Below are 24,296 nucleotides of genomic sequence, written 5' to 3'. Positions count from 1 at the left end.
GGAGAGAAATGATAGGTAAGTAGTGGGTAAGGTCGGGCAAGTATTTACTATTATTATCGCTTATAGTTTAAGGTATTTTTGTGGTTTATGGTTTATATATTCTGTAGTAACAAGGATCAAGAAAGAAGGGCCCTAGAGTAATTGACTTAAAAGGTTTAATTTAAAGGGATAAGACATGGCAGGAGAGCTCTAGGCCGTGGTGTGCTCCTCGTGCTCCATGTGGGAAGCCGGGAACATTTCCAGTGCCAGGGACCAGCATGTGTGCAGGAAGTGTTCCCCGCTGCAGCTTCTGGAAGCTCGGGTTTCAGAGCTGGAACGGTGGCTGGGGACACTGTGGAGCATCCATGAGTCTGAAAGCATCGTGGATAGCACATTTAGAGAGGTGGTCACACCGCAGCTGAAGGGACTTGAGGAAGGGAGGGAATGGGTGACCACCAGGCAGTCCAAGAGAAACAGGCAGGTAGTTCAGGAGTCCCCTGGGGTCCGGCTCGCAAATCGGTATACCGTTTTGGAGGCTGATGAGGGCACTGGTTCCTCCAGGGAGTGCAGACAGAGCCAAGCTTCTGGCACCACAAGCAGCCTGTCTGTACAGGAGGGGAGGAAGGGAGGAAGAGCAATAGTAATAGGGGATTCTGCAGTCAGGGGAACAGATAGGCGCTACTATGGCCGGCAACATGAATCCAGGATGGTGTATTGCCTCCCTGGTGCCAGGGTCCAGGATGCCACTGAACGGCTGCAGGGCATCCTGAAGGAGGAGGGTGATAAGGCAGAGGTCATGGTACATGTTGGTACCAATGACATAGGTAGAAAGAGGGATGAGGTCTTGCATCAAGTCTTCATGGAGTTAGGCAGTAGACTAAAAAGCAAGACCTCTCACGTTGTAATCTCTGGATTACTCCCAGTGCCACATGCTAGCGAGCACAGAAATAAGAGAATAGCGCAGATGAATATGTGGCTTAAGAGTTGGTGCAGGAGGGAGGGTTTTAGATTCCTGGATCACTGGGACAATTTCTGGGGAAGGTGGGACCTGTACAAGCGGGACGGTCTGCATCTGAACCAGAGCGGGACTAACACTCTTGCGGGCGGGTTTGCTAGTGCTGTTGGGAGGAGTTTAAACTAATTCAGCAGAGGGAGGGGACACAGAATGTTAGCAGAATAGGGACACATCATAATACAGTAAAACAATCAAGTCAGAGGGAGGACATTAAGTTTCAGGGGAGTATGGCAAGGCTGGATGGCCTCTACTTTAATGCCAGGAGTATTACAGGTAAAACGGATGAGTTAAGGGTGAGGATTGATATGTGGAATTGTAATATAGTAGCCATCACAGAGACATGGTTGAGGGAGGGGCAGGTCAGCTCAACATTCCAGGATATAGAATCTTCAGGCGAGATGGGGTAAAAGAGGAGGAGGCATTGCATTATTAGTTAAGGAGTCAGTTACTGCAGTAAGGAGAGATGATATCTTGGAGGGGGCATCGAATAAAGCTTTGTGGGTAGAGTTTAGGAATAAAGAAGGGGTAAACATATTGTTAGGTGTTTATTATAGTCACCCAGATGGTCAGCGGGAAATTGAGGAGCAAATATGTGCACAATTTGCGGAAGTGTGTAAAAACAATAACAATAGGGTAATTATATTGGGTGATTTCAACTTTCCCAACATTAATTGGCATAGACATAGTGTTAAGGGCTTGGATGGAGTGAATTTCTTGAAATGTGTACAGGAGAACTTTTTAGGTCAATATGTAGAGGGTCCAACAAGGGACGGCGCAGTGCTGGACCTAATCCTGGGGAATAAAGCCGGACAGGTGGCTGAGGTGGTGGTGGGAGAGCAGTTTCGTAATAGCGACCACAACATGGTACAATGTAAGCTTGTTATGGACAAAGAAATAGGCAAGTTGCAAAAAATGTTTTGGATTGGGGGAGAGCGGATTTTAGCAAAATAAAGCAGGATCTGGCCAAGGTAGACTGGGAACAGCTACTTGTGGGGAAATTTACAGAACGGCAGTGGGGGTGCATTCAAAAAGGAAATGGGGAGGGTACAGGCTCAACATGTTCCCTCCAGGGTGATAGGAAGGAGTAACAAACCCAGAGAACCATGGATGACCAGAGATATTCAGGATACGATGAGAAAGAAAAGAGAGGCTTTTAGCAGGTACAAGGGTAGCAATTCAGCGGAGGCATTAGTGGAGTACAGAAAGTGCAGGGTGGAGCTTAAGAAAGCAATTAGGAAAGCAAAGAATGGATATGAGAAAGCTCTGGCTGGTAAAAGTAGGGAAAATCCCAAGATATTCTATATCAATGGGAAGAGGATAACCAGGGAAAGAGTAAGGCCAATAAGGGACCAAGGGGGCAATCTATGGGTGGAGCCAGAGGACATCAGTAGAGTGTTGAACGAACACTTCACACCTGTCTTCACCCAAGAGAATGAGGTTGAGGGTATCGGACTCGGGGAGAGAGACTGCGAGGTTCTTGAGCAAATTGATATTTGGAATGAAAAGGTATTGGAGGTGTTGGCAGGCTTAAAAGTGGACAAATCTCCAGGTCCAGATGTTGCATCCCAGACTGCTGAGGGAGGCAAGGGAGGAGATTGCAAGGGCTCTGACCCAAATTTTTAAAATTCCTCTCTGGCCACAGGGGAGGTACCAGAGGACTGGAGAGCAGCTAATGTGGTTCCACTATTTAAGAAGGGTTGTAGAGATAAGCCAGAGAACTACAGACCAGTGAGTGTCACGCCAGTGGTAGGGAAACTATTGGAGAAAATTCTGAAGGAGAGAATCTATCTCCACTTGGAGAGGCAAGGTTTGATCAGGGATAGTCAGCATGGCTTTGTCAGAGGGAGGTCATGCCTAACAAATTTGATTGAATTTTTTGAGGAGGTGACCAGGTGTGTCGATGAGGGTAGTGCAGTTGACGTAGTTTATATAGATTTCAGCAAAGCCTTTGACAAGGTCCCACATGGGAGACTTATAAAGAAGGCAAATGCACATGTGTAATTTGATAAGGTGGATTCAAAATTGGCTTAGTTGTAGGAGACAGAGGGTGATGACAGAAGGATGCTTTAGTGACTGGAAGCCCGTGTCCAGTGGCATACCACAGGGATCTGTGCTGGGTCCCCTATTATTCGTCATTTATACAAACAACATAGATGACTATATGGGGGGTAGGCTTAGTAAGTTTGCGGATGACATAAAGATTGGCCAGGTGGTTAACAGTGAGGTTGAGTGTCTTGGGTTACAGGAAGATATAGACGGGATGGCCAAATGGACAGATAAGTGGCAGGTGGAATTTAACCCTGAAAAGTGTGAGGTGATACACTTTGGAAGGAGTAATTTGACAAGGAAGTATTCAATGAACGGCATGACACTAGGAAGTTCTGAGGAACAAAGAGACCTTGGCATGTGTGTCCATAGACCTCTGAAGGCAGAGGGGCATGTTAGTGGGATGGTGAAAAAGGCATTTGGGACACTTGCCCTTATCAATTGAGGCATGGATTACAAAAGTAGGGAGGTCATGTTGGAGTTGTGTAGAACTTTGGTGAGGCCACAGCTGGAGTGCTGTGTGCAGTTCTGGCCGCCACATTATAGGAAGGATGTGATTGCACTGGAGGGGGTACAGAAGAGATTCACCAGGATGTTGCCTGGGATTAAACATTTAAGTTATGAAGAGAGGCTGGATAGACTTGGGTTGTTTTCATTGGAGCAGAGAAGACTGAGGGGGCGACCTGATCGAGGTGTACAAGATTATGAGGGGCATAGACAGGGTGGATAGGGAGCAGCTGTTCCCCTTAGTTGAAGGGTCAGTCACAAGGGGACATAAGTTCAAGGTGAGGGGCAGGGGGTTTAGGGGGGATGTGAGGAAAATCTTTTTTACCCAGAGGGTGGTAATGGTCTGGAATACGCTGCCTGGGAGGGTGGTGGAGGCGGGTTGCCTCACATCCTTTAAAAAGTACCTGGATGAGCACTTGGCATATGGGCCAAGTGCTGGTAAATGGGATTAGGTCGGTAGGTCAGGTGTTTCTCACGGCGTCGGTGCAGACTCGATGGGCCGAAGGGCCTCTTCTGCACTGTGCAATTCTGTGACTCTGTGATCAAGTGGAAACCTTGGCTAATATAATTCCTCCCCTAATTCAGGAGTGAAAGACCAACTATATTAGACATACTGCTGTAATGACTGAGGTCAGTTAATTCTCTACAGTATGGTGATAAAATCTGGAATCTATGTGGGCTTTTTGCCTCTGTGACAGCATAGGCAGTGCATTTGTCCATTAAGCCACTGGGGAAACTTGACATTTACTAAGATAAAGGAGTTGAATGTTTGTAACTGAAGAACGTTTGGACACTAAAAGCAGAATCATAACCCCTTTGAAAAATTTCAGGCATTGGGATCATCTCCAGGTGCCCAACCCTGCATGGGTCTGAAGTGCATTGACAGTTGGAATCATCTGGGAAGTGGCCAATTAACAAACCGCCTCTGCATTCGCTCTCCAATTAAGGATGGTGGATGGCTTCTTGAGATGGGAAGCCCAGAGGGCCCTTAGGACTGGACTGCCCGGAGCCCGATCGCGAGAGATGGGTGCACAGAGGCGGGTAGGAAGCCATGATGGCATGTCAAAATGGAGGCACTCCATTTAAAAATAAAGAATGCCCACAGCCATCAGGTTCATCAGTGTGGAGGAGAAGTTTCCAGAAGGCTTCCTCCAAGGAGCTGTCGGGCTGATTGGGGGACCACACTGACGGAGAGAAACTGCCATCACCTTCGAAAAGTGGCCTTTTAGTGGGGCCCTATTTGACCTCATTGGCAGCTTGCCCCTGTGGAGTTGGTTACCGACATTGTTCACAGCCCACTCCTGGGAAATACCCCTGGAGGTAGGAAGCCGTTGAGTTTCGCCCTATTTACCCGGCCCCTCTGCCTCCAAAATAATTTCCATGGAGCCTGGAAAATTCAGCCCTAACAGGCTAGAAATGGGGAAGCAATGTTTTCCGGACATGGGCTACTACTACAAGTTGCTATTAAGGCACACAATAGAGTGTCATTTCAAAGGAAAAGGGAAAGAAGTCTATAAACGGTTAAAGTTGTAGGACAACAGAGTGGGATTACAATAGATAACTACAGTGAAGAGCTCATACCAACGCAGATATAATTGGTGAAATATCTTCCTCTGTGATATAAATTCTAGGGACTGAATTGCCACAGGAAAGTCCTGCTTGTCTGCAGTAACTTCAAGGGAAGATTCATGGAAAGCCCATTTTAAAAAGATAGAAGTTCCCTATGGAAATACACCACCAATGATTCTATGGCTCACTGTTCAATTCTCTGCCTATCTGTTTGCCACTGCACGTCATTAAAGAGAGATTATACAAATTTTGGTAACATCCACTAGATCATTGTGAAAGATAAGAAACAGAAAGTGATCCACAGAAAGGTGGAAAATGTTGGCAAAAAAAAATGGTTTCTTGCCTGTGTTGAATTTTTAACTTTGATAGAAACAATATATAATGGGTTAAAGCTCAAGAGCGCATGAGTAATTTCTCAAAATAAAAACCATCAATGCACAAACCAGACAGGTTGGCTACATTGCACTTCATGGGTGCAATCTGCTGCAAAAATTTTCTGAGCTGCTTTAATTGTTTTAAGTGGTTCAGCCATTGCATTCAAATGCATCCTTCTTTGCCATGGCAAAAGATGTCAACTATTCAATATTGATTAATAGAAATGCTGAATCCTGTGTATGGTTATTGGTCTAATGTAATTAAGAGTGAGGCAAGTTGTCTATTGAATTTTATTTCTGCATAACTCCAATGCAAGTTGGCATTATATTTCTGTACAAAGCCTGTTTTACCAGGGAGCGTCAGTGTCAGCATTGTAGCCATGAACAGCTCTGTGTTTTAAGTTTCTGCTGGTTTATCAGGGAAGCTGGGCCATGTTGAACTTACAGCAAGCAAACTTCTGTTCCAGTATTAGCCACCAGACTAAGGGAGAACGGGATAGGCGGGACCAGTTTATTCTAATTGTTGTCAACATATCCTGGCTCACTTACATGCCTCAAAATGCTGTCTTCCAGTGCTGAGCAAAATTCCAAGAGCTGGTACATGTTACTAGATAAAGTACAAGCAGCCATCTTCAAGAACATCATGCTTATTTGAAGGCTCTGGAAAGGTTGAGTGCTATTGCACTAACCGGTGTTTACTTCAAAAGAATTGTACCTGATTTGGCATGTGGGGTGCGTTTGAGAGCATCAGAACTTGATTTATTAATCTCTGGAACCAAATTGCAACTAATTTAGTTTCCCCTCTAGAAGCCATGTAATCTTCTGGAATTGGCCAAAAACCAAACTAAAGAAGCATGAGCCAATAAAGGGAAAAAATCTGGATTATTCCTCTCTGACCCCTTCAGGTGATTGAAACCAGTCCAGGAGATCTCATGGACCAATTGTTATCTGCAAAGTTACTTCCTGACTAAATGCGCCAAATCTACTACATTGTTAGTGAAGTTGAGAAAAGCCAACATTATTGCAATTAAATGTTGGAGAAGAGGGCCTTGGGATGCCGAGAGGAACAGCACAAAGTAACTTGTTACTGAATCCGAGAGCAATGGCCCACAGCAGTAAAACCAGATGTCAGCATTATCTATGAAATGTTCACCTCATCACTTGGGAATGTTAATGCCTGGTGGGACATTTTTAAGCGGTGGTTAGAACCCAAAAGTTTTATTTTGACATAGTCAGAAGCTGAAGAAGCTCAAAGCCGAGAGTTGAAAATGTCCTGGAAGAATTTCGACACAATACTGAAGACAGCTGCAGGACAGCAGTCTAATACATCATGTGCAATCCTCAATGCACAAAGCATACCCATGGAACAGTATCTGTATGTTTAATGGCTTCATTTGGAATGTTAAATATACAATGTCAGAACTTAAGAGAAAACTTTAAAGATATTAATATGGCTAGACTGCTTGAAACAAATGACAAAATTAAGCAATGATGCATATGCTTTTGCAATAACATGATAAGCCCAAAAATAAATTATCTAAATAGGGTGATCTGTAAAACCACAAAGAATCAGTTGTAAATTCCAATTTGTTCAGGCTTTGCAGGCAAGGAGAAGGAGAAATTGGCCCTGAATACAGGAAACACTGACAGGTTTACATAGACTGTATACAGGGATGTATTAATACTGCTGAAACAGAGGAATATGACAAGCTCTACAGCTGCACATACACTGAGTGAATTCATTGTTCTTCCTGCTCTGGTAAATGTCTTGACTCTCTGAAGGTGCTTGGAGTCAAGCAAACATGGTGTATGTGACATCCAAAGCATTAAGAAAATCCAACAAAAGCACCAAACTACTGCATGTGAATTATGAAAATTATGAATTATGACATAAACTCCTTAGGACTGACAGAGCAGATGCTTCACAGATGCATTCGAAATTGTCATTCGCAAGTGTACCTATTCCGATAAGGTTTGAGTAAAGAAAGCAACAAAAATGTTGTTCTTTCCCCTCTTTCCACATGTGCACAGAAGAATCTTATTAACAGGTTACATGTGTGCACTTAATAGGCCCATTAGCAGAGTTCAGGTGTGCCCAGGTGTCTCCCATTAACAGGTTGTACCTATGCCCAAGTTTTATAGACTGCTAATTTTGTCAGGTTCTCGTTTTTTTGGATGTTAACAATCAACAATGGGTCTGCAATATCTTAAAATCTACAAAGTTTTCTCGCACTGCAATGCGAAGGTGGCTGACATTGAAACTTTAGCCGGGTATCGGGACAGGGAGATCATGGCCCTCCAGCTAACTGCCAATGCAACAAGCCCTTTGAAAGTAAGCCTTGAAAGTACAATCTTCCTTGATTGATTACCCAGTCTTTCTTGACCAGAGGTGGAGCTTGTACTTGTTTAGTCAGGGAGACAAAAATTGACGAATGGCAAGTCACAGTCATCCTCCAAAAATTCTCCTGGGAAATGACATTCATACAACCGTTTGTCAGGAAAGTGCTTCATCCTCCATTTTGTTCTGTGGATTATTTGAATGGAGCTAACAAGAGAAAAATTGCAACACATTTCACTTGACTGGGGGAGAAGATGGAGTAAATGAAGTTATTTTGTATTGAGAAAACTTTTTGTTTGGGGAAAAGATTTTTAGTGTTTTTGTTTTCCTAATTATTTAAAGAAAATCATAAGGCCTGACTATTAAACAGTGAACACTCAAACTCCAGAACAGTCAGTAGTGCAAAGCTGACAGTTGCTGAAGCTTTTGTAGAATCTTATGCCTTAAAAGCTGAATCCTCAGCCCTGCCAAGAAAAAAAGTCAATTGTACGACATCTCAGCTCAACCAAACAGACTGCTCACCTGGAGCATTTAATACTTTGACTGATGTGGAGCATTAATGTGAGTGTAGACCAGTTGGGTTGAATGGCATATTTCTGTGCTGTAGAGTCTATGTAGAGATGCTTGTGCTGTTTTGCACCAAAAAAATTAAAGAAGGAAAAACCAGTAAAACTTGGAAATGACTGGCATTGGTCCGAACTAGATTCCCATTTTAAGGTATACAAGACCAGTTCCGACTAGTAGCAGCCATTTCCAAGTTTTACTAGAATTTCCCTCTGGAATTTCTGTGAAAACTATTTCTAATTTTAATTCCCCCACTACTCCTCTGTTTCTCTTTAACAAGCCTACAATTCTGTCACTGGTTCTCATACGTAGCAAGTAGGCAGGTCCATGGAATCTATCCCTAAGACCTGATGGGCACTATGCAGTGGGCTTTCCATGTAGGAGGGCACTGTTTTGGAATTTGGTGTGATTCTTAGCTTAGCGTTTAATTTGAGACACAATAGCACACTTGACCTCCATTAGTTTTTTTTTCAGTGGCAACTCTTGTGAACTACTCACTATCCTCACCATAAAATAATTTGGCAAATATTTTCTTTTAGTTTATAACTAACTGTATGTGGGCATCATACATGGTGTAAATTGAATGTAAAAAATAGTGAAAATTGCATTCAAGCACAGCACTAACTTATTTCCATTGCCTGAGGGGGGGTCAGAGATGAATTGTCTGAAGTATTTTTTTCCTTAATTTTTTTCTGTCTCCCAGAAGATGGTGGCTGAGGTGTTGGGGAAGGGGTGGGAAGTGTTGAGTCATGATCCCACAATTGATTTACATCTTTTAGGTATTGGTTTGGTACTTTTTTATATCAGTACATCATTGATTGTAACTAGCAGTATGTATGCTGAGATGTACATACCTGACAGGGAAGAGACCATGATCATGAAGGTGGTTCTCCTAGGACAAGGCTAGCCCATTGTACTTTAGGTGTGCTGACGCTTGCGATGTCCCCAAATGTGGGATACTCGACTGCAAAATTTGTGGTAGTGGGGACTGCGTTCGCACTCTCCCCTGATATACAAGTCAAAAATTAGAACTTAAAAGTTCTGACATAGACACTCAGCCGTGGTTTAGTGTTGCTCTTTTCACCTCCTTGCAATGTTTATTGCTAGACCTTTACCAAATAACAAACTCCTTTAAAAAGGTCAGGGTCCTAAAATAAACCTAATGACTTATTTTGTTGTTTGTTTAAATTTATGCTTCTCAGATTTTGTTCCCCTTCCACATTAAGGGTGTGATTTTCCCATGCCACCCGCGAAGGGTTTAATGGCAGGGCGGGGGGGGGGGGGGGGGGGGGGGAGGTGGTGGGGTGGCGAATGCAGTGGGTGGTCCAAAAATTGTTCTTGCACTAGTGTAAAATGGCGGCAGGATCACCACCCGCAATGGTGGGTCACATTTCCTGCCAAAGGCCAGCGTGAAGCCAATTTGCATCCCGCTAATAGGATGCAGATGAAGGCCCAAACAGAAGCGCCCATCCCCCCACACCCAATTGTCCGCGATGCCAGTGAGAAATCACGCTGGCCCAGAATGTGCCAGGACCAATGCAGCACACAAAAGTTGGGATGTACCTGAAGAAGGCTTTGGGCAGCTAACGGAGATCTGAGGAGAAGACGGAGGCCTCCGTGGAACACCATGTGCAACACTGGTGGGTGTAGCATCAACCACGTGGATCTTCTTTGCGCAGCAGCATCAGGAGGTGGTTGTTCTCAGCGCAGCTACTTCTCCCAGGGATCAGAGCTCCATCCAGGGACTTCACCCAGGGATCAGACCTTCATCCAGGGACTTCACTCAGGGATCGGACCTTCATCCAGGGACAGCCCAGGGATCAGACCTTCATCCAGGGACTTCGCCCAGGGATCGGACCTTCATCCAGGGACTTCGCCCAGGGATCGGATCCTCCAGCACGTCATCCAGGCCGCCCTGCCACATGATATGTCGGGAAACCCCTGACTGCATAATTAATGATGCTGTGGTCATGCCGAGATTGGATCTTCATCCAGGAACTTTGTACAACTTCCCAGTAGCCTCCTTGGTGGGAAACACTCCCTGTTCCTGTCCCTGCCCCTGCCACAGGATTTAGTCCTGGATGGGGAAATCCCGCCCCAAGTCTTTTCTCTTAGCTTCTGTTGCCACACTTTTTAGTTCAGCTGAGTAACCAGCACTGTTTATTGTTTACTTTCTCGTGGTCACCATTAATTCTTTTGTTTGACCAGCTGATAACAGAGATCCTTTCCCAAGATGCAAAATGGCCATAGTGGTTTCCAGCAAACCATTTAAGTCAACCAAAAGAACTTCCACACTCGCTGAATGTTCAGCTGGTGTGCAACCACCACAGACACATCCTACAAGTCTGTGCATGATTCCCAGGGAGTGTCCACGATTCCTACATCCTTAGCAGGTCTCAGATCCCTGATATCTTCCAGGGTCCACAGAGGCTGCTGGGTTGGCTCCTCCAGGACAAGAGCCACTAACAGAGGCCATGGCTGATGACGCCCGTATGGCAGCCTCAGACTGCAGCAGAGCGACAGTATAACGAGGCTTATGCCGTAACCCAGTGGAGCAAATGATAGGTATATTGAAAATGAGGTTCCGGTGCCTCGACAGGTCCTATGGAGAACTGCAATATAGTCCACCAAGGGTGTCGCGCACCATTGTAGCTTGCAGCTCGCTACATAACCTGGCGTAGCATTGAGGGGGAGAACCCGGCTGAGGAGGAGATGGAAGAGCTGAATGTCTCCTCCAATGAGGCGGACATTGAAGGGGATGACGGTGATGAGGTCCTCGAAGGCAAGGATGCTGGCAATGAGGCCACTGCACTGGCCAGACAAGACAGGCGTGCTTAGCAGGCCCTCATAGCTGCGAGATTCGTGGAGGATGGTGACAAGACGCAGTGAGGACAGTCCTGACATCCTCACCTTGCATCTGTGAATGTTTGACTCCTGTGTGGCTGATGGCACGGCACAAACCTTCAGTTATCAGACTCATGTCATGGAGATGCACTGGCTGCCCTAATAGTCACAAGCTTCCAGGAGGATGATGCCGATATGCAGTGAGGGCACTTCGTACATCTTCACATTGCCTCTGTAAACATTTGACTCCTGTCTGGCCAAGGGCAGTTCACTTGCACTCTGTGATCAGGGTCATATCATGAAGACACAACTGTGAAACTTTAAATGCATGTGATCCTTTGTCAGCCTTCAGCACCTGACCCCTCAGGAGCACAGCGTCACTGGTCACAGATGCTGAAGAGATGAGGGCCAGTCCCACCTTAAAAGTGCTGAGAGCACACAGAGAGAATGACAGAACTCTGTGTCAGTTGCTCACAACATTCTGGCAGCAATGACAAGCACCATCGAGGTGCAGGCATCAGTAATGTGCCCAGTGAGTGTAAGGCCGCACCATCACTTTGGTCTGAAGGCTGCACAGGGAAGAAGCCCTGGACTGAGACACCTGCCTTTATCTTGTGCAGGAACCAAGGTTTCACATTTGAGTGATACAAGCACTGCTCATCATAACAAGAAGCCATAGGCAAGGAGACATAGAAACATGGAAAATAGGAGCATGAGTAGGAGTAGGCCATTCGGCCCTTCGAGGATTATGGCTGATCCTCTGTCTCAACACCATACTCCTGCTCTCCCCATACCTCTTGACTCCTTTAGTGTCTGGAAATCTATTTCCTTCTTAAAGAGACATTCTTGGGAGTTTATTTACAATAGTGAACATTATGTATAAGTAATTAACAGAAGCCCAGGCTTTTTTTTTTAAGTCATTCATGGGATGTGGGCTTCACTGGCTGGGCCAGCATTTATTGCCCCTCCCTAGTTGCCCTTGAGAAGGTGGTGGTGAGCTGCCTTCTTGAACCACTGTAGTCTATGTGGTGTAGGTACACCCACAGTGCTGTTGGGAAGGGAGTTCCAGGATTTTGACCCAGCGACAGTGGAGGAGCGGCGATATATTTCCAAGTCAGGATGGTGAGTGACTTGGAGGGGAACTTCCAGGTGGTGGTGTTCCCATCTATCTGCTGCCCTTGTCCTTCTAGATGGTAGTGGTCATGGGTTTGGAAGGTGTTGTCAAAGGAGCATTGGTGAATTCCTGCAGTATGTCTTATAGGTGGTACACACTGCTGCTACTGTGCGTTGGTGGTGGAGGGAGTGAATGCTTGTGCATGTGGTGCCAATCAAGCGGGCTGCTAGTCCTGGATGGTGTCAAGCTTCTTGAGTGTTGTGGGAGCTGCACTTATCCAGACAAGTGGGGAGTATTCCATCACACTCCTGACTTGTGCTTGTAGATGGTGGACAGGCTTTGGGGAGTCAAGAGGTGGGTTACTCGTCACACGATTCCTAGCCTCTGACCTGTTCTTGTAGCCACAGCATTTGTCCAGTTCAGTCTCTGGTCAATGGTAACCCCCCAGGATGTTGATCGTTGGGGATTCAGTGATCTAATGCCATTGAACATCAAGGGCCGATGGTTGGATTCTCTCTTGTTGAAGATGGAATCCAACCATCGTCCATTGATGTTCAATGGCATGTACAACTACATCTTCTTCACCTTCCAAACCCTGCCACTACATCGTGGTGCTCCCCCAACTTCCAAAGCAGAGGTGAAGGCAGCCTGCTAACTGCTACGCCCTATCAATGATGGCCTTGGAAGAGGTACCTCTGGAGGGACGAGACCTGGAGGAGCCCAGCCTGCTTTGGGTGTCCTGCCGTGGGCCAGCTGCACCCTTGTCGGCCTGTGGACCTGCAGCTGCGGCGGTCACAGGAAGAGGGGATTTGGATCAATCAGACATTCCCAGAATCATCTGGGTTGATGGCCCCAGGGTGTCGAGAGGCTGGTCCTCTTCCCTATGGGTGCGTGATGGCACGAGACTGTCTCCTTTAGGAGAAGGGGAAGGTGGAGTGAGACCAAGCTGCCCCACACCCCTACACTACCCAACTACAGCATCAGCGATGGAGTTCAGTCCATGCAGCAGTGCAGGATTGATGTCCTGGACCAAGGTCTCCACTGCGGCTGCCTTCCTGCCAGTGTTGATTTCGATACATCGGCATGCTGGTGCTATCATCTCGGACTGAAGGCGGACGGACCCCTCCATCATCCCTTGCAATCTGAGGAGTGCACCAGACATGCCTACCTGATGTTCCTGTGATTGTCTTTTCAGCTCCAACAACTGAGGACCGAGTCCAGAAGCCCATCATCTGACTCGGACTCAGCAGATTCCTTGCCTCCAGCAGTCCTCCAAGTGCCTCTGACTGCATGATGTTCTCACCAGATTGTGATCCCAAGGTTGCTCTACATCTAGGTCCCACCGAGCTGTGTATCGCTGCATTGGTGGAGGGTGTGCGTGAGCGCCATGATGGGTCTTCAATGATGCTGCCTCAGGGTCCTCATCCAAGGTGCTCTTGGCACTGAGGTTGGGGTCAAGTTTGCCTGAGGGCGACGTGGCAGATGTGCCTAAGAGAGAAAGTGGAGATTTTTAGTGCTTGGCAGCCACGTTACACACAGAACAGTGGACTCAGAGTAGCGTTGAGAGAGGGATAATGTGGTGAAGGATCCTCACCTGGCTGTTAGCCACCGACCTCACCATCATCGCAGGAGTGGTCAACATCTTCTCCAGCCAGCTCCAAAGCTCGACTCTCGAATGGAGTGAGGACCTGGGCCTGGGACCTCTCCTGTTGATTCTATGTGATCTTGTCCTGCATATAGACAGATGGAGAGAGCGTGAGCAAGGCGCATGCCAGGCCAAAATGAGAAGGATGCCAGGTGCGCATGTGTGCTGAGTGGAGCCATGGGTGGGATAAGGAGACAATCTCCAGAGGAGATGAGGCCAGATGGAGATTTGAGGGTGTGTGTGAGAGAGAGTGAGTGGTGATGTCCCTTGAGCTGGCAGTGAGTGAGATGCCTGTGAATATGTGATGGGCTTGTTGGCGGGTGAGTTCAGAGTGATGAAATGATTGACTTACTTCGCGGCACAGATGAGATCATTCATCTGTTTTCTGCACTGGATGGCCAACCTCTTGTAGTGCAGCATTGGCACTGACCACCTCTGCCACCGCCTCCCAAGCTGGAGTGGTGAGACTGATGGCCCTTCCTGTAGCCAGAGCGGGATAGAGGACTTCGCTGCAGACCTCCATGACATCCAGAAGGTGTCCTAGGGATGTGTCACTGAAACAGGGGGCTGCAATCTTCCTGGCTTTTGGGGCCATGTCTTCAGCGGAGCAGTCCAAGCATTGAGAAGTGTGAACGTGGCTGCATTTTAAATATGGCACCTGGCGTGAGGAAGTGGCAAGGTAACAGTGTGGTGAGCCATTCGGGGGCCAACTGCTAGCGATCCAGCATGTTTCCCATGATTACATAATTTATGAGGCGGGAAGGGGAAGATATGCCACAAAAACCCGCCATTGCGGCCGGCGGGTAAAATGTCTTTTTTCACGCCCGCTACTGCACTTAGTGCAAATCTAGGATGATTCCACATTTAGGTCTCTCTGCACCTTGGAATTCTGCATCTGTTCTCCATTTAAGTAATACTCTGCTTTTTTATTCTTCTTGCCAAAGTGAACAACTTCACATTTTCGCACATTATACTCCATCTGCCAAATTTTTGTCCACTCGCTCAACCTAATTATATCTGTCTGCAACCTCCTTATGTCCTCTTCACAACATACTTTCCTACCTATCTAGCTATGAGGAAAGATTGAATAGGTTAGGGTTGTCCTTCTTAAATCAGAGGAGGCTGAGGGGTGACTTAATTGAGGTGTACAAGATCATGAGGGACCTAGATAGAATAAAAAGGAAAGACCTGTTTCCCCTAGTGGGGAGCGTTAGGGACGGTGTCAGTGGCCATCGGAAGGGTCAGAAGTTCGGACGGTCAGGGGCATCGGAAGGTTGGTGAGGAGTTGGGGAGGGGGGTTGGAGTCGGGGAAGTCAGTTGTATAGTTACCCGAGAGTTAGACATGTTTTATTTCTATCTAATATTTCCTGGGTAACTATCGAGGTAACTGAGCCTGAACCCTCTGAAGCCTCAGACTCTAATTCAGAGTTGTAGGCTTTTTCAGAGGATCTCAGGGAGCAGAGGAATTGCCCATCAGAAGTTGAAACTTCCTGGGTAATTCCTACAGAGTCAGTGCATTGAGACTTTCAAGGGGTCCCATAGTGCATCCTCTAGTGAATATCCAGCCTCTGACCATCCAGAGACCAAAAGATCTTGGCCGTACAGTTGCTTGCTCTACCCACTCAGATCTCAGAAGCCCTTTCTCCCTCATTGCACCATTATCAGCTTGAACCTTCAATAAGTTAGTGGCCAAAAAATGATTAAGCTGCAGGTTTCAGAAGCAAGTCTAATTAACGATGCTGCTAAATACCCTGCTGCAGCAAAGTGTGGCTGATCTGGATGTGGTCTCAATTCCACTTTCCTGTCTGCCCCCCGTAACCTTTGACTCTATTGTCTATCAAAAATCTATCCAACTCAGCCTTGAATAAATTCAATGACCCAACCTCCATTTCTATCTGGGGAAGAGAATTCCACAGACTAATAATTTTAAAAAATTCTCCTCATCTCAGTCTTAAAGGGAGACCTCTTATTCTTAAACAGTGCCCCCTAGTTCTAGTCTCCCCCTCGAGTGGAAACATCCTCCTGGTATCTACCCTTTCAAGTCCCCTCAGGATCTTATATGTTTCAATAAGAACCCCAATGCTCACTTTGTTTGTGGAGGCTATGAGATCAATTACATTGTTCTTTAGTAGATCTAAATGTGGCATCAGGTGAGGACAGGGTCAAGTTCAGCTTTGATGTTGAATGGCCTGCAGAAATTCACTATCTAGCTCGATTCATGTATAAAGAGTTACCATTTAAGTGGGCTTTGGAGAACTTGTAGGCTCTGGTATCTGGTATAAAATATAGGCCTTTGGTTTCTCATTTATGGGACATCTAGTCATGCGTGAGCATTGACAGTGAATGTCATCTATCCAGTCATTCTAATATGGGGCAGGAATCTTGACAGAACATTATGATGTTCTTATCTCGCTTCCACAGGGACCTCTGGATAGCATTTGGGAATATGCCCATATCCGGAACAGAACTTCTGGCTGATTTTTCCTTCCCTAACCCAGGAACTGTGTTGCCATCTGCAGGAATTCGCCCTGGGACCTTGCTAGTAAAGCTCAGCTATTCATTGAGTAAAGCCAATAAGCCATCAGAACCATTTATTACTTCTTGAGCACTGTTCTTATATTACAGCTACCCATCAATAAAACTTTGTAGCAACACTGAAATTATAGTAAATGCACCCATAGTCACACCAGGTTATAACTGAGAGTGCATTTACCTAACATATTCCTGATTCCCTGACAGTGGAACTCCAACCGCTCACAGGTAGTCCAGAGGAATGGCACCAGTTAACTCACCCTCTTACTTTGACTCACTCCCACAGGAATAATACCTTAGCATTAGAGGTTGGGAGTCCTCACTCAGTTGAAAACCAATTGGGAAACCTGAATCTATCACACAAATAATGCAATGTTCTACTGTTGCCAAGTACCACCTCGACAAAATAGCAGCTTTTGAAGTCTATTGTTGATCAAGGAGTGAGGAAGAGGTTGTAGGGAGGGTAGAGTTGGATTCACAGAATGATCGTAGATATAATGGGGCATTTGTTAAAGAATATGGTGAGAAAGTCTCAGTATATTTAATATTGCACATTGTGACATAGTTTGTATCCTGACAGGAAAGCAAATGTTCAGTAACTGTAAAAGGAGAATATACTGGAGTTGAACTGCTTGACAGACAAAGAATCAAGACCAGAAGCTTCTCCTTTGTCCCAAAATAAGGTGTTGTGGAGAAACTATTTTCTGTTTGTACTCTCCGGGTATGACTCACTGGGCAGAATTTTCAGGTCGGCGAGCGGGGTTGTGGCCCACTCGCCAACGCGTAAAATGACGCGCAGTGACATCGGGCGTGCGTCCCGACGTCACTGTGTGTCATTTAGATTTCCAGTTCGGCGGCACGCCTGCCAAACTGTCAAAGGCCTATTAAGGCCTGTTAAAAACGAATTAAAATAGTTAAATGAGCTGCCCATCTAACCTTAAGGTTGGTGGGCAGGCGAAGAGCCCAGGCGGCCTTATCATTTTTCATGGAATCTCATCCACAGGCGGGATGAGGTTTCATGAAGTTTTTATAAATTAAATAAAGTTTATCATTAATGTTCCTTGACATGTCCCAGCTGTCACATGAGGGGATATGTCTTAAAATATTTTCTTTCCTCTAGCCTTTAAAAACTTTAACTAATAACCCTGAGGCACGGAGATTTCTGTGCTCTTTTGCGCACATGAAGTGCGCAGGGAGCGCTCAGCACTTCCGGGTGTGCGTCATGCTGGGTGGGCCTTAATTGGCCCGCCCACATAAAAGGGCGGCATGGACCCGATCGGGGGCGCCGATCGGGCTCGTGTCTGCTCCCACCCACCCCCGCACAACCCCCCGCCCCCCTCCCTGACAGGGGAAAACTATTCATTGACAATGGCTTTTAAGAGTTATTTTCTCAATTGGCCACTCCCTATGAGGAGCAGTGCTACTAGGAAGCACTAGTTGGTAAATTACAGACCTACAGCCCTTCATTTCCGCACGTTAATTAAAATGATTGGAAAACTGAAGCCTGTGCTCTCACTGTGTGGCAGGAGCAATCTATTAGGGAATCAGCCCTCTAATTTCATGAGGAAAGGAATTCTTAATGCACATGGCTTAATGTAACATGATAAAGACAATTCCCATTCTGAAGTCCGGGATTCGGTGTCAAGATGGAATCACTTGTCTTGGTTGGTCTATATGTTTATTTGTTCAGCTACCCCATGTCCATGCAAACGCAGTCTGTCAGGTGTCTTCCATTCCAGGAGAGATACCAAACATTCCCTCTTATTTGAGGTATTTTATTTCAAAGCCACAATCAAAAATCAGTCCATGCTGTTAAACCCATTCACAAAAATCTCAAATTGGCCTGTTCTCAAATGTGATTGTAAGCGGCTTTGTAATTAAATATTATGATATATTCATTGCACAGAAGTACTCCATTAACAAGGGCTAATTATGTGTAATTCTGTTATGCTTTGTCACTCTTTCTGTTTAACTGGTGAGCCGAAAAGATGCACTCCCTTGTTAGTTTTTGGACCTCTGCCATGATAATCTTGGCAGTTAATGCAGCTGTACAAATATGCCCCTGGCACCATGCAAAATACAGTGCACAATCCTTCCAGCTCATAGCACATTATGGTGGGTTTATTTTATGCATTAATTCATTGATTACCAAATTAATTAGTGTCTTACAAGTCTGCAGCATGGCATTCTGTTCAATGCCCATTAAGCCATTTTAACCATACAAAGAATGTGTGCAGTGTTGGTCTCCATATCTAAGGAAGGATATTCTTGCCTTGGAGGTGGTACAGCAAGGGTTCACCAGATTGTTTCCTGGGATAACAGGCTTGTCCTGTGATGAGAGACTGAGTAAATTGGGCCTGTACTCTCTATTTTAGAAGGATGAGAGGTCATCTCATTGAAACATACAAGATGCTGAAGGGGTTTGACAGGGTAGACACCGAGGTTGTTTCCCCTGGCTGGGGAATCTAGAACAAGGGGGCACAACCTGAGGGTAAAGGGTCGGTCATTTAGGATTCAGACGAGGAGAAATTTCTTCACTCAGAGGGTTGTGAATCATTGGAACTGTTTACCCCAGAGGGTTACAGATGCTCCATCATTGAGTATATTCGAGGCTGATATCGATAGGTTTTTGGTCTCTCAGCAAATCCAGGGATATGGATATGGGATATGATATCCAGGGGAGCAGGCAAGAAAGTGAAGTTGAGGTAGAACATCAACCGTGATTGAACTGAGACACGGAACAGGCTCAAGTAGCCGAATGATCTATTTCTGCCCTTATTTCTCACGTTAAGAACAATTATAACACGGTGCTGTACCTATTCAAACATAGCCAGTGCTTCTAAAGCAATGGCTGATCCATTCCGGGATCAAAGAGAGATCCCTGAATGGTCTATCTTCAGCTCCAACCTCTGTCTTGTCTGTCCACTGTCCCTCTGTGGTATAGGCACAGGGCCTGCATTCAAAGTCAATATCTCTCCACCACTTATTTCAAACCCAAAGTGCACCTGTGCTATCAAATTGCTTATCCTACATCAAGGCTTGGATGAGCCACAACTTCACCCAACTCAACATCATGGAAACCATCATCTTTGGCCCCTATACCAAAAACTCCACTTTCCAAAACCTCCACTTTCCAGACCACATGCTAGGGCAGATATGACCATTATAACCTTAATTTTATGAGCCCTACCTCAACAGCCCGAAATTGTTGGTCATTAACATTTTAATTCAGAAAAAAAGCCTGTACATTTCTGAAATGTACACTGTTTAAAGTGGTTATTTTGAAAATAATTAGACTATATTGCAGATAGCCAGCTCTGTGATACAAGCAGAAATAATCTCTGAAATCTTTCATATGCAGAACGGAAATAAGAATTAACATTAAAACTTGAATCAAATCCTTTGAATATAATCATAAACTATATGATCATTTTGAGTTAATTTATTTCATTAACCTTTAGAGAAAATATGTTGCCCTCTTTTTGCTCCGGAACTGCTACAATATGGGTTCATGAATGAATTTGTTTAGGTATTTTGCTGAAATTTCCAGTAGAACCCTATGTGATGATAGCAATATTAATAGTTGTGTATATAGAAGAATGAAGACAGCCATTTCTAAAATCAATGTTGACACAACCATTCAAGTGCACTATCAATTTACAAGTGCAAAGCTGTTTACTTTTAAGTTAACGTTGTCATTGATCAAGGCTCTGAAATTATACCTGAGAAGAAAGAAGTCCAATTAGCCCATCGTGCCTGTGCTGGCTTTTTGAAAGAGCAATCAATTAGTCCAATTTCCCTGCTTTTCATGCATAGCTCTGCACATCTTTCCTTTTCAGGTTTATATTCAGTTCCGTTTTAAAATCTACTGTTGAATCTGGTTCCACCACCCTTTAAAGCAGTGAATTTCAGATCATAACAACTCGTTATGTAATGCCCCATTGCTTCCTATCACAATTATCTTTGTAGTTTCTCTGGTTGCTGACCCTCCTAGAAGTGGAAACAGTGGGTGGAATCTTGTCGAGGCAATGGTGGTTTTGGCCACTAGCTGCCAGCAAGACCTCCAAGTTGCTTCTTTTCAGGAGAGCCTGCCACATCTTATTCCACTCAGGTACTTGACAGGCCAGCGGTGGGCCTTGTCTTGGGATGAAGGACCCTGTGGGCGGAAGTCCCAGCCACCGAGAGCTGCCAGCCAATCAGAGGCACTGCCACTGGATCCCAGGCCTCCCAGGTGAGTGATGGCAGGAGGGGTTGATGAGGTGGGTGTCATTGGAGAAGCCGTTAATGGGGGTTGGCAGCAAGGGCAGGGGCGTGGTTCTCAAGGGCCCTGCACTCACTGATGCTGGATCCCTTGATCATGCACTGTATGATCAGGCCTTTGAATGAGTGTCTCATCCCCCTGGGAGCCTGCAAGCCAACACTGACAGGATTTTCTTGTCGTGCTCCCCACATGATGAACCCCACCCCTCCCCAGTCACACCACTGGGTTAATACTAGCAGTGGTAGGATGAATCTGTAAGTTGTTACGATCCCAGCCGATGTTATCACTAGAATGCTGTCCATGGACCTTCGTGCCATGGACTTAATAGGTCAGAAACGGAAAGGTGGCAGTCCCCCACCCACTATCCTCCTTGCTGATAAAATGCCGCTTGCTACCAAATTTACCACAGGGAGGACACAAGAATCTGCCTAGTTCTTCCTATTTTGGAACTCTTCCTTTTAACATTTATTAGCAATGTCAACCCATATAAAATAAACTTAGTGAAGAATTCATGCTTCTCTGTAATTACCTAGGTGCATTGGTCATGTAGATTTTCGATTTAAGTGACGACATTGAACAGGTTGGTCCAGATCTGTTTTTTTCCAAACCATTCCATAAAGATGCCATTCAAAGTAACAATTTTACTGCCTTATTCTGCATTTTAGAAGTACACATTGCAGGATTGTCAATGAACATCAAATTATACTAAAATAAAATAAGAACCTATTTAAATTCTAATTTTATGCTCATGTTTTTACAGCTTAGTCAGATATGAAGGATTATCAGTTCATGGCCCAAGTTATTGACTGGCTTAGGATGGACAAACTCTATAAAGTTCAAAATTGCTGATGGTACAGTTGTAAAAGTAACAATGATGTATAAGTATTGCCATTAGTTTACAGTGGGAGGGCAATGCAATGAATAGTGCCTGCCAATAGTTAGACTCGTCCTTGTGCGTTTAGTTAGACTTGTCCTTGCGCGTTTAATCTCAACAAAATTTTGCGCCGCAAGTTGCTGAAAACGCAGATTGATAATGTCACAATGAGGGAAAAAGGTACTCTGGGAGCTGGATGAACAGGGCTAGAAACTGTGAATGTCAGATTGGGAATGATGAAATTAACAGTGCAAGGACTGAGAAGGAAGTGTAACTTGAAGAGATTTTTATTTTTTGTTCTTGAGATGTGAACATCACTGGCAAGGCCAACATTTATTCCCCATCCTTAATTTCCCATGAAACTGACTTGCTGGGCCATTTCTGAGGGCAGTTAAGAGTCAGCTATATTGTTTGTGGGTCTGGAGCCAGGTGTAACCCAGACCGGGTAAGGACAGCAGATTTCCACCCTTGAAGGACATTAGTGAACCGGATGGGTTCGAGGGGTTGAATTCAGTGTGAAATCATGTACAGAAAGAGAAATAAAGAGAGGGAAAAAAGACTGTATTAAAAAAGAGAGAAAGGAGACAAAGAAAAGGAAAATAACATTTATTAATTTTAAATTTTAAAAATATCCAACATTGAAGGAATGAGACTTCACACTTGTAATAGTTAATTTTCAGTACCAGAAAGTTTCATTGGCAATAATTAACACTTAGCACATTATTAAAAGAATCCCTGCTAGCTACTCCAGGCTTAATTAAATTTTTGCGGACCTGCAGTGGTTCCAACACAGGCTCCTTGTGCCACTTCAGACCAGCTCTAACTGTCTTTGGTGAATTTAATTACTACCTGACATGCAAGCACAGCAAATTCATGCCACTCAGTGCATTTCAATGGTGAGTCCAATGGCCAAAAGTTGTCTTCAGGAAACTAATAGTAGAGCGATACCTCTCAGACAGCAACTTTGGGATTTCCATGCCACGCATCTGCCCTCTTGGTGCTGTTTGCACAGAGATCATCATTATTTTGACAGGAAATAATGGACCATTTGGGTTTTCTGGCTTTGATTGATTTATTACTTAGTGAGCTGTTGGCAGAGATGAGGAACAGATTCAGGAATTTGTGTCTTTTCTCATTCTCTATCGCCATCGATTCTCTTCCAAGTGGAAAGTATCCATAGATGAAGAATGGAAAACTTATATGAGCATGAATACAATGTTTTCCCCTCTGCTTTAAATCTCATGGATGGAATTTAATGTCCTCCCCTGAGGTGAGTTTGGAGGCAGGGGTGCATTTAATCCGATGGTGGGTGCCAGGTGAGGGACCCTGCCGCATCCCCGCCTCTGCCCAATTAACTTTGGGAAGGGAATTATCAAGCACTGCCTTCCCGCCCCGCCACCAATTGAGGCCCTTAGTGGGCAAATAATGCCCATTTAAGGGTCTCCTCCTGCCCCGGCTGGGTGAATCCAACGGCAAGCCTGGGATTCACCATGTGGAGAGCACAACAATTAAACCACTGCAGGATTTTGTGCGGGCTCCCAGGAGCAGGGGAATCCCTCCTTCAAAGGCACTCAGTGCATTACCATTAGCAGCCACCATGCCCCCAGTGGCGCTGCCAAAGATTGCATGGCTGCTGCCTCTGATTGGCTGGCAGCTTTCAGGGAGCAAGATTTCCACCCTCCAGGGGCCCACCACTGCCCAGTTTAGTGCCTGATTGGCACTTAATTCGGTGGGTCTTCCTGAAAGAAGGCGGTGTGAGGCTCTCAACACTTCTTCAGCCATCGAGCGAGATCCCCAATGCCTCCATTAAATACCACCTCACATATGCATTTTTAACTGTCTATCATTTTAAGAACAGGAGGATTGGCAGACAAAAATTGTCAAGAAAACGTCCATACTTTGGCCATGTAAGGCAGCCTGGCTTAATTTTTGAGCAGGCCTCAAAGCAGGCAGCCATTGCTCTGGCTTGACCTGAGTCTAACCAGTAATCATTAAAGAGACAAGTATAGACCTCTTGCTAAAAAGCATGGCTAAGTTTTCTAAATGATTTTTTGTGAGACCATCGCAGCTTGCCAATGTTATGTAGAGGAGAGCTAAGCAGGCAGGAGCAATGGACTTTTAGCCATCTAGGCCAGAGCTGAAAATTACTCCCCCCGCAACACCCCCAAACACCCACTGCCATCACCCCACCGCACATACACAGACATGTTTTTTTTTCCTTTTTGCACCAGGTAAACATGAAAACCTAAAATGCTTTAAGAAATTGGTCAACCAGCACTTAACAGCAGCAACTGCAGTGGTAAGTCATATGAGGTCAATGAACAAGTAAAAAGGCTGAAAAAAATGTTGCCTCGGAGGAATATAAGCTACACAGAAAGAATGTTGTATAATGTGCCTTTGAATACAACAGATTCACGTTTTTTATTCATAAGCTGGCTTTTATAGACCAATGCTGAATAATTCTTTCAGCAATGGCGTTAGGAATTGAATTTTAAAATAACATTATTGCTGTCTTAATGCTGTAATGATTTTAGTGAAGGTCTTCTGACTTGGCCAGGACAGTGCTTTGCGCAATAATACTGAGACAGCAGTATGGAGAGAGATGAGCAGACAACTGAAGGGGGAAGTGTGGTG

General features: G+C 45.2%; 1 protein-coding gene and 1 non-coding gene across 7 annotated transcripts in view; both read left to right on the top strand.

Moving 5' to 3' along the window:
* astn2 (astrotactin 2) overlaps nt 1–24,296 on the top strand; it is a 1,702,785-nt gene that overhangs the window by 1,656,246 nt on the left and 22,243 nt on the right. The window lies entirely within an intron of this gene.
* LOC144686147 (U1 spliceosomal RNA) lies at nt 9,239–9,401 on the top strand. Its single transcript, XR_013577851.1, has one exon. It is a non-coding gene; the product is annotated as a U1 spliceosomal RNA (small nuclear RNA).

This window comes from Cetorhinus maximus, chromosome 10 (assembly GCF_964194155.1).
Source record: "Cetorhinus maximus chromosome 10, sCetMax3.hap1.1, whole genome shotgun sequence".
NCBI classification, from domain to species: Eukaryota; Metazoa; Chordata; class Chondrichthyes; order Lamniformes; family Cetorhinidae; genus Cetorhinus; species Cetorhinus maximus.
The sequence above is the reverse complement of the archived record's forward strand: the minus strand, read 5'-3'. Positions and strand labels throughout refer to the sequence as shown.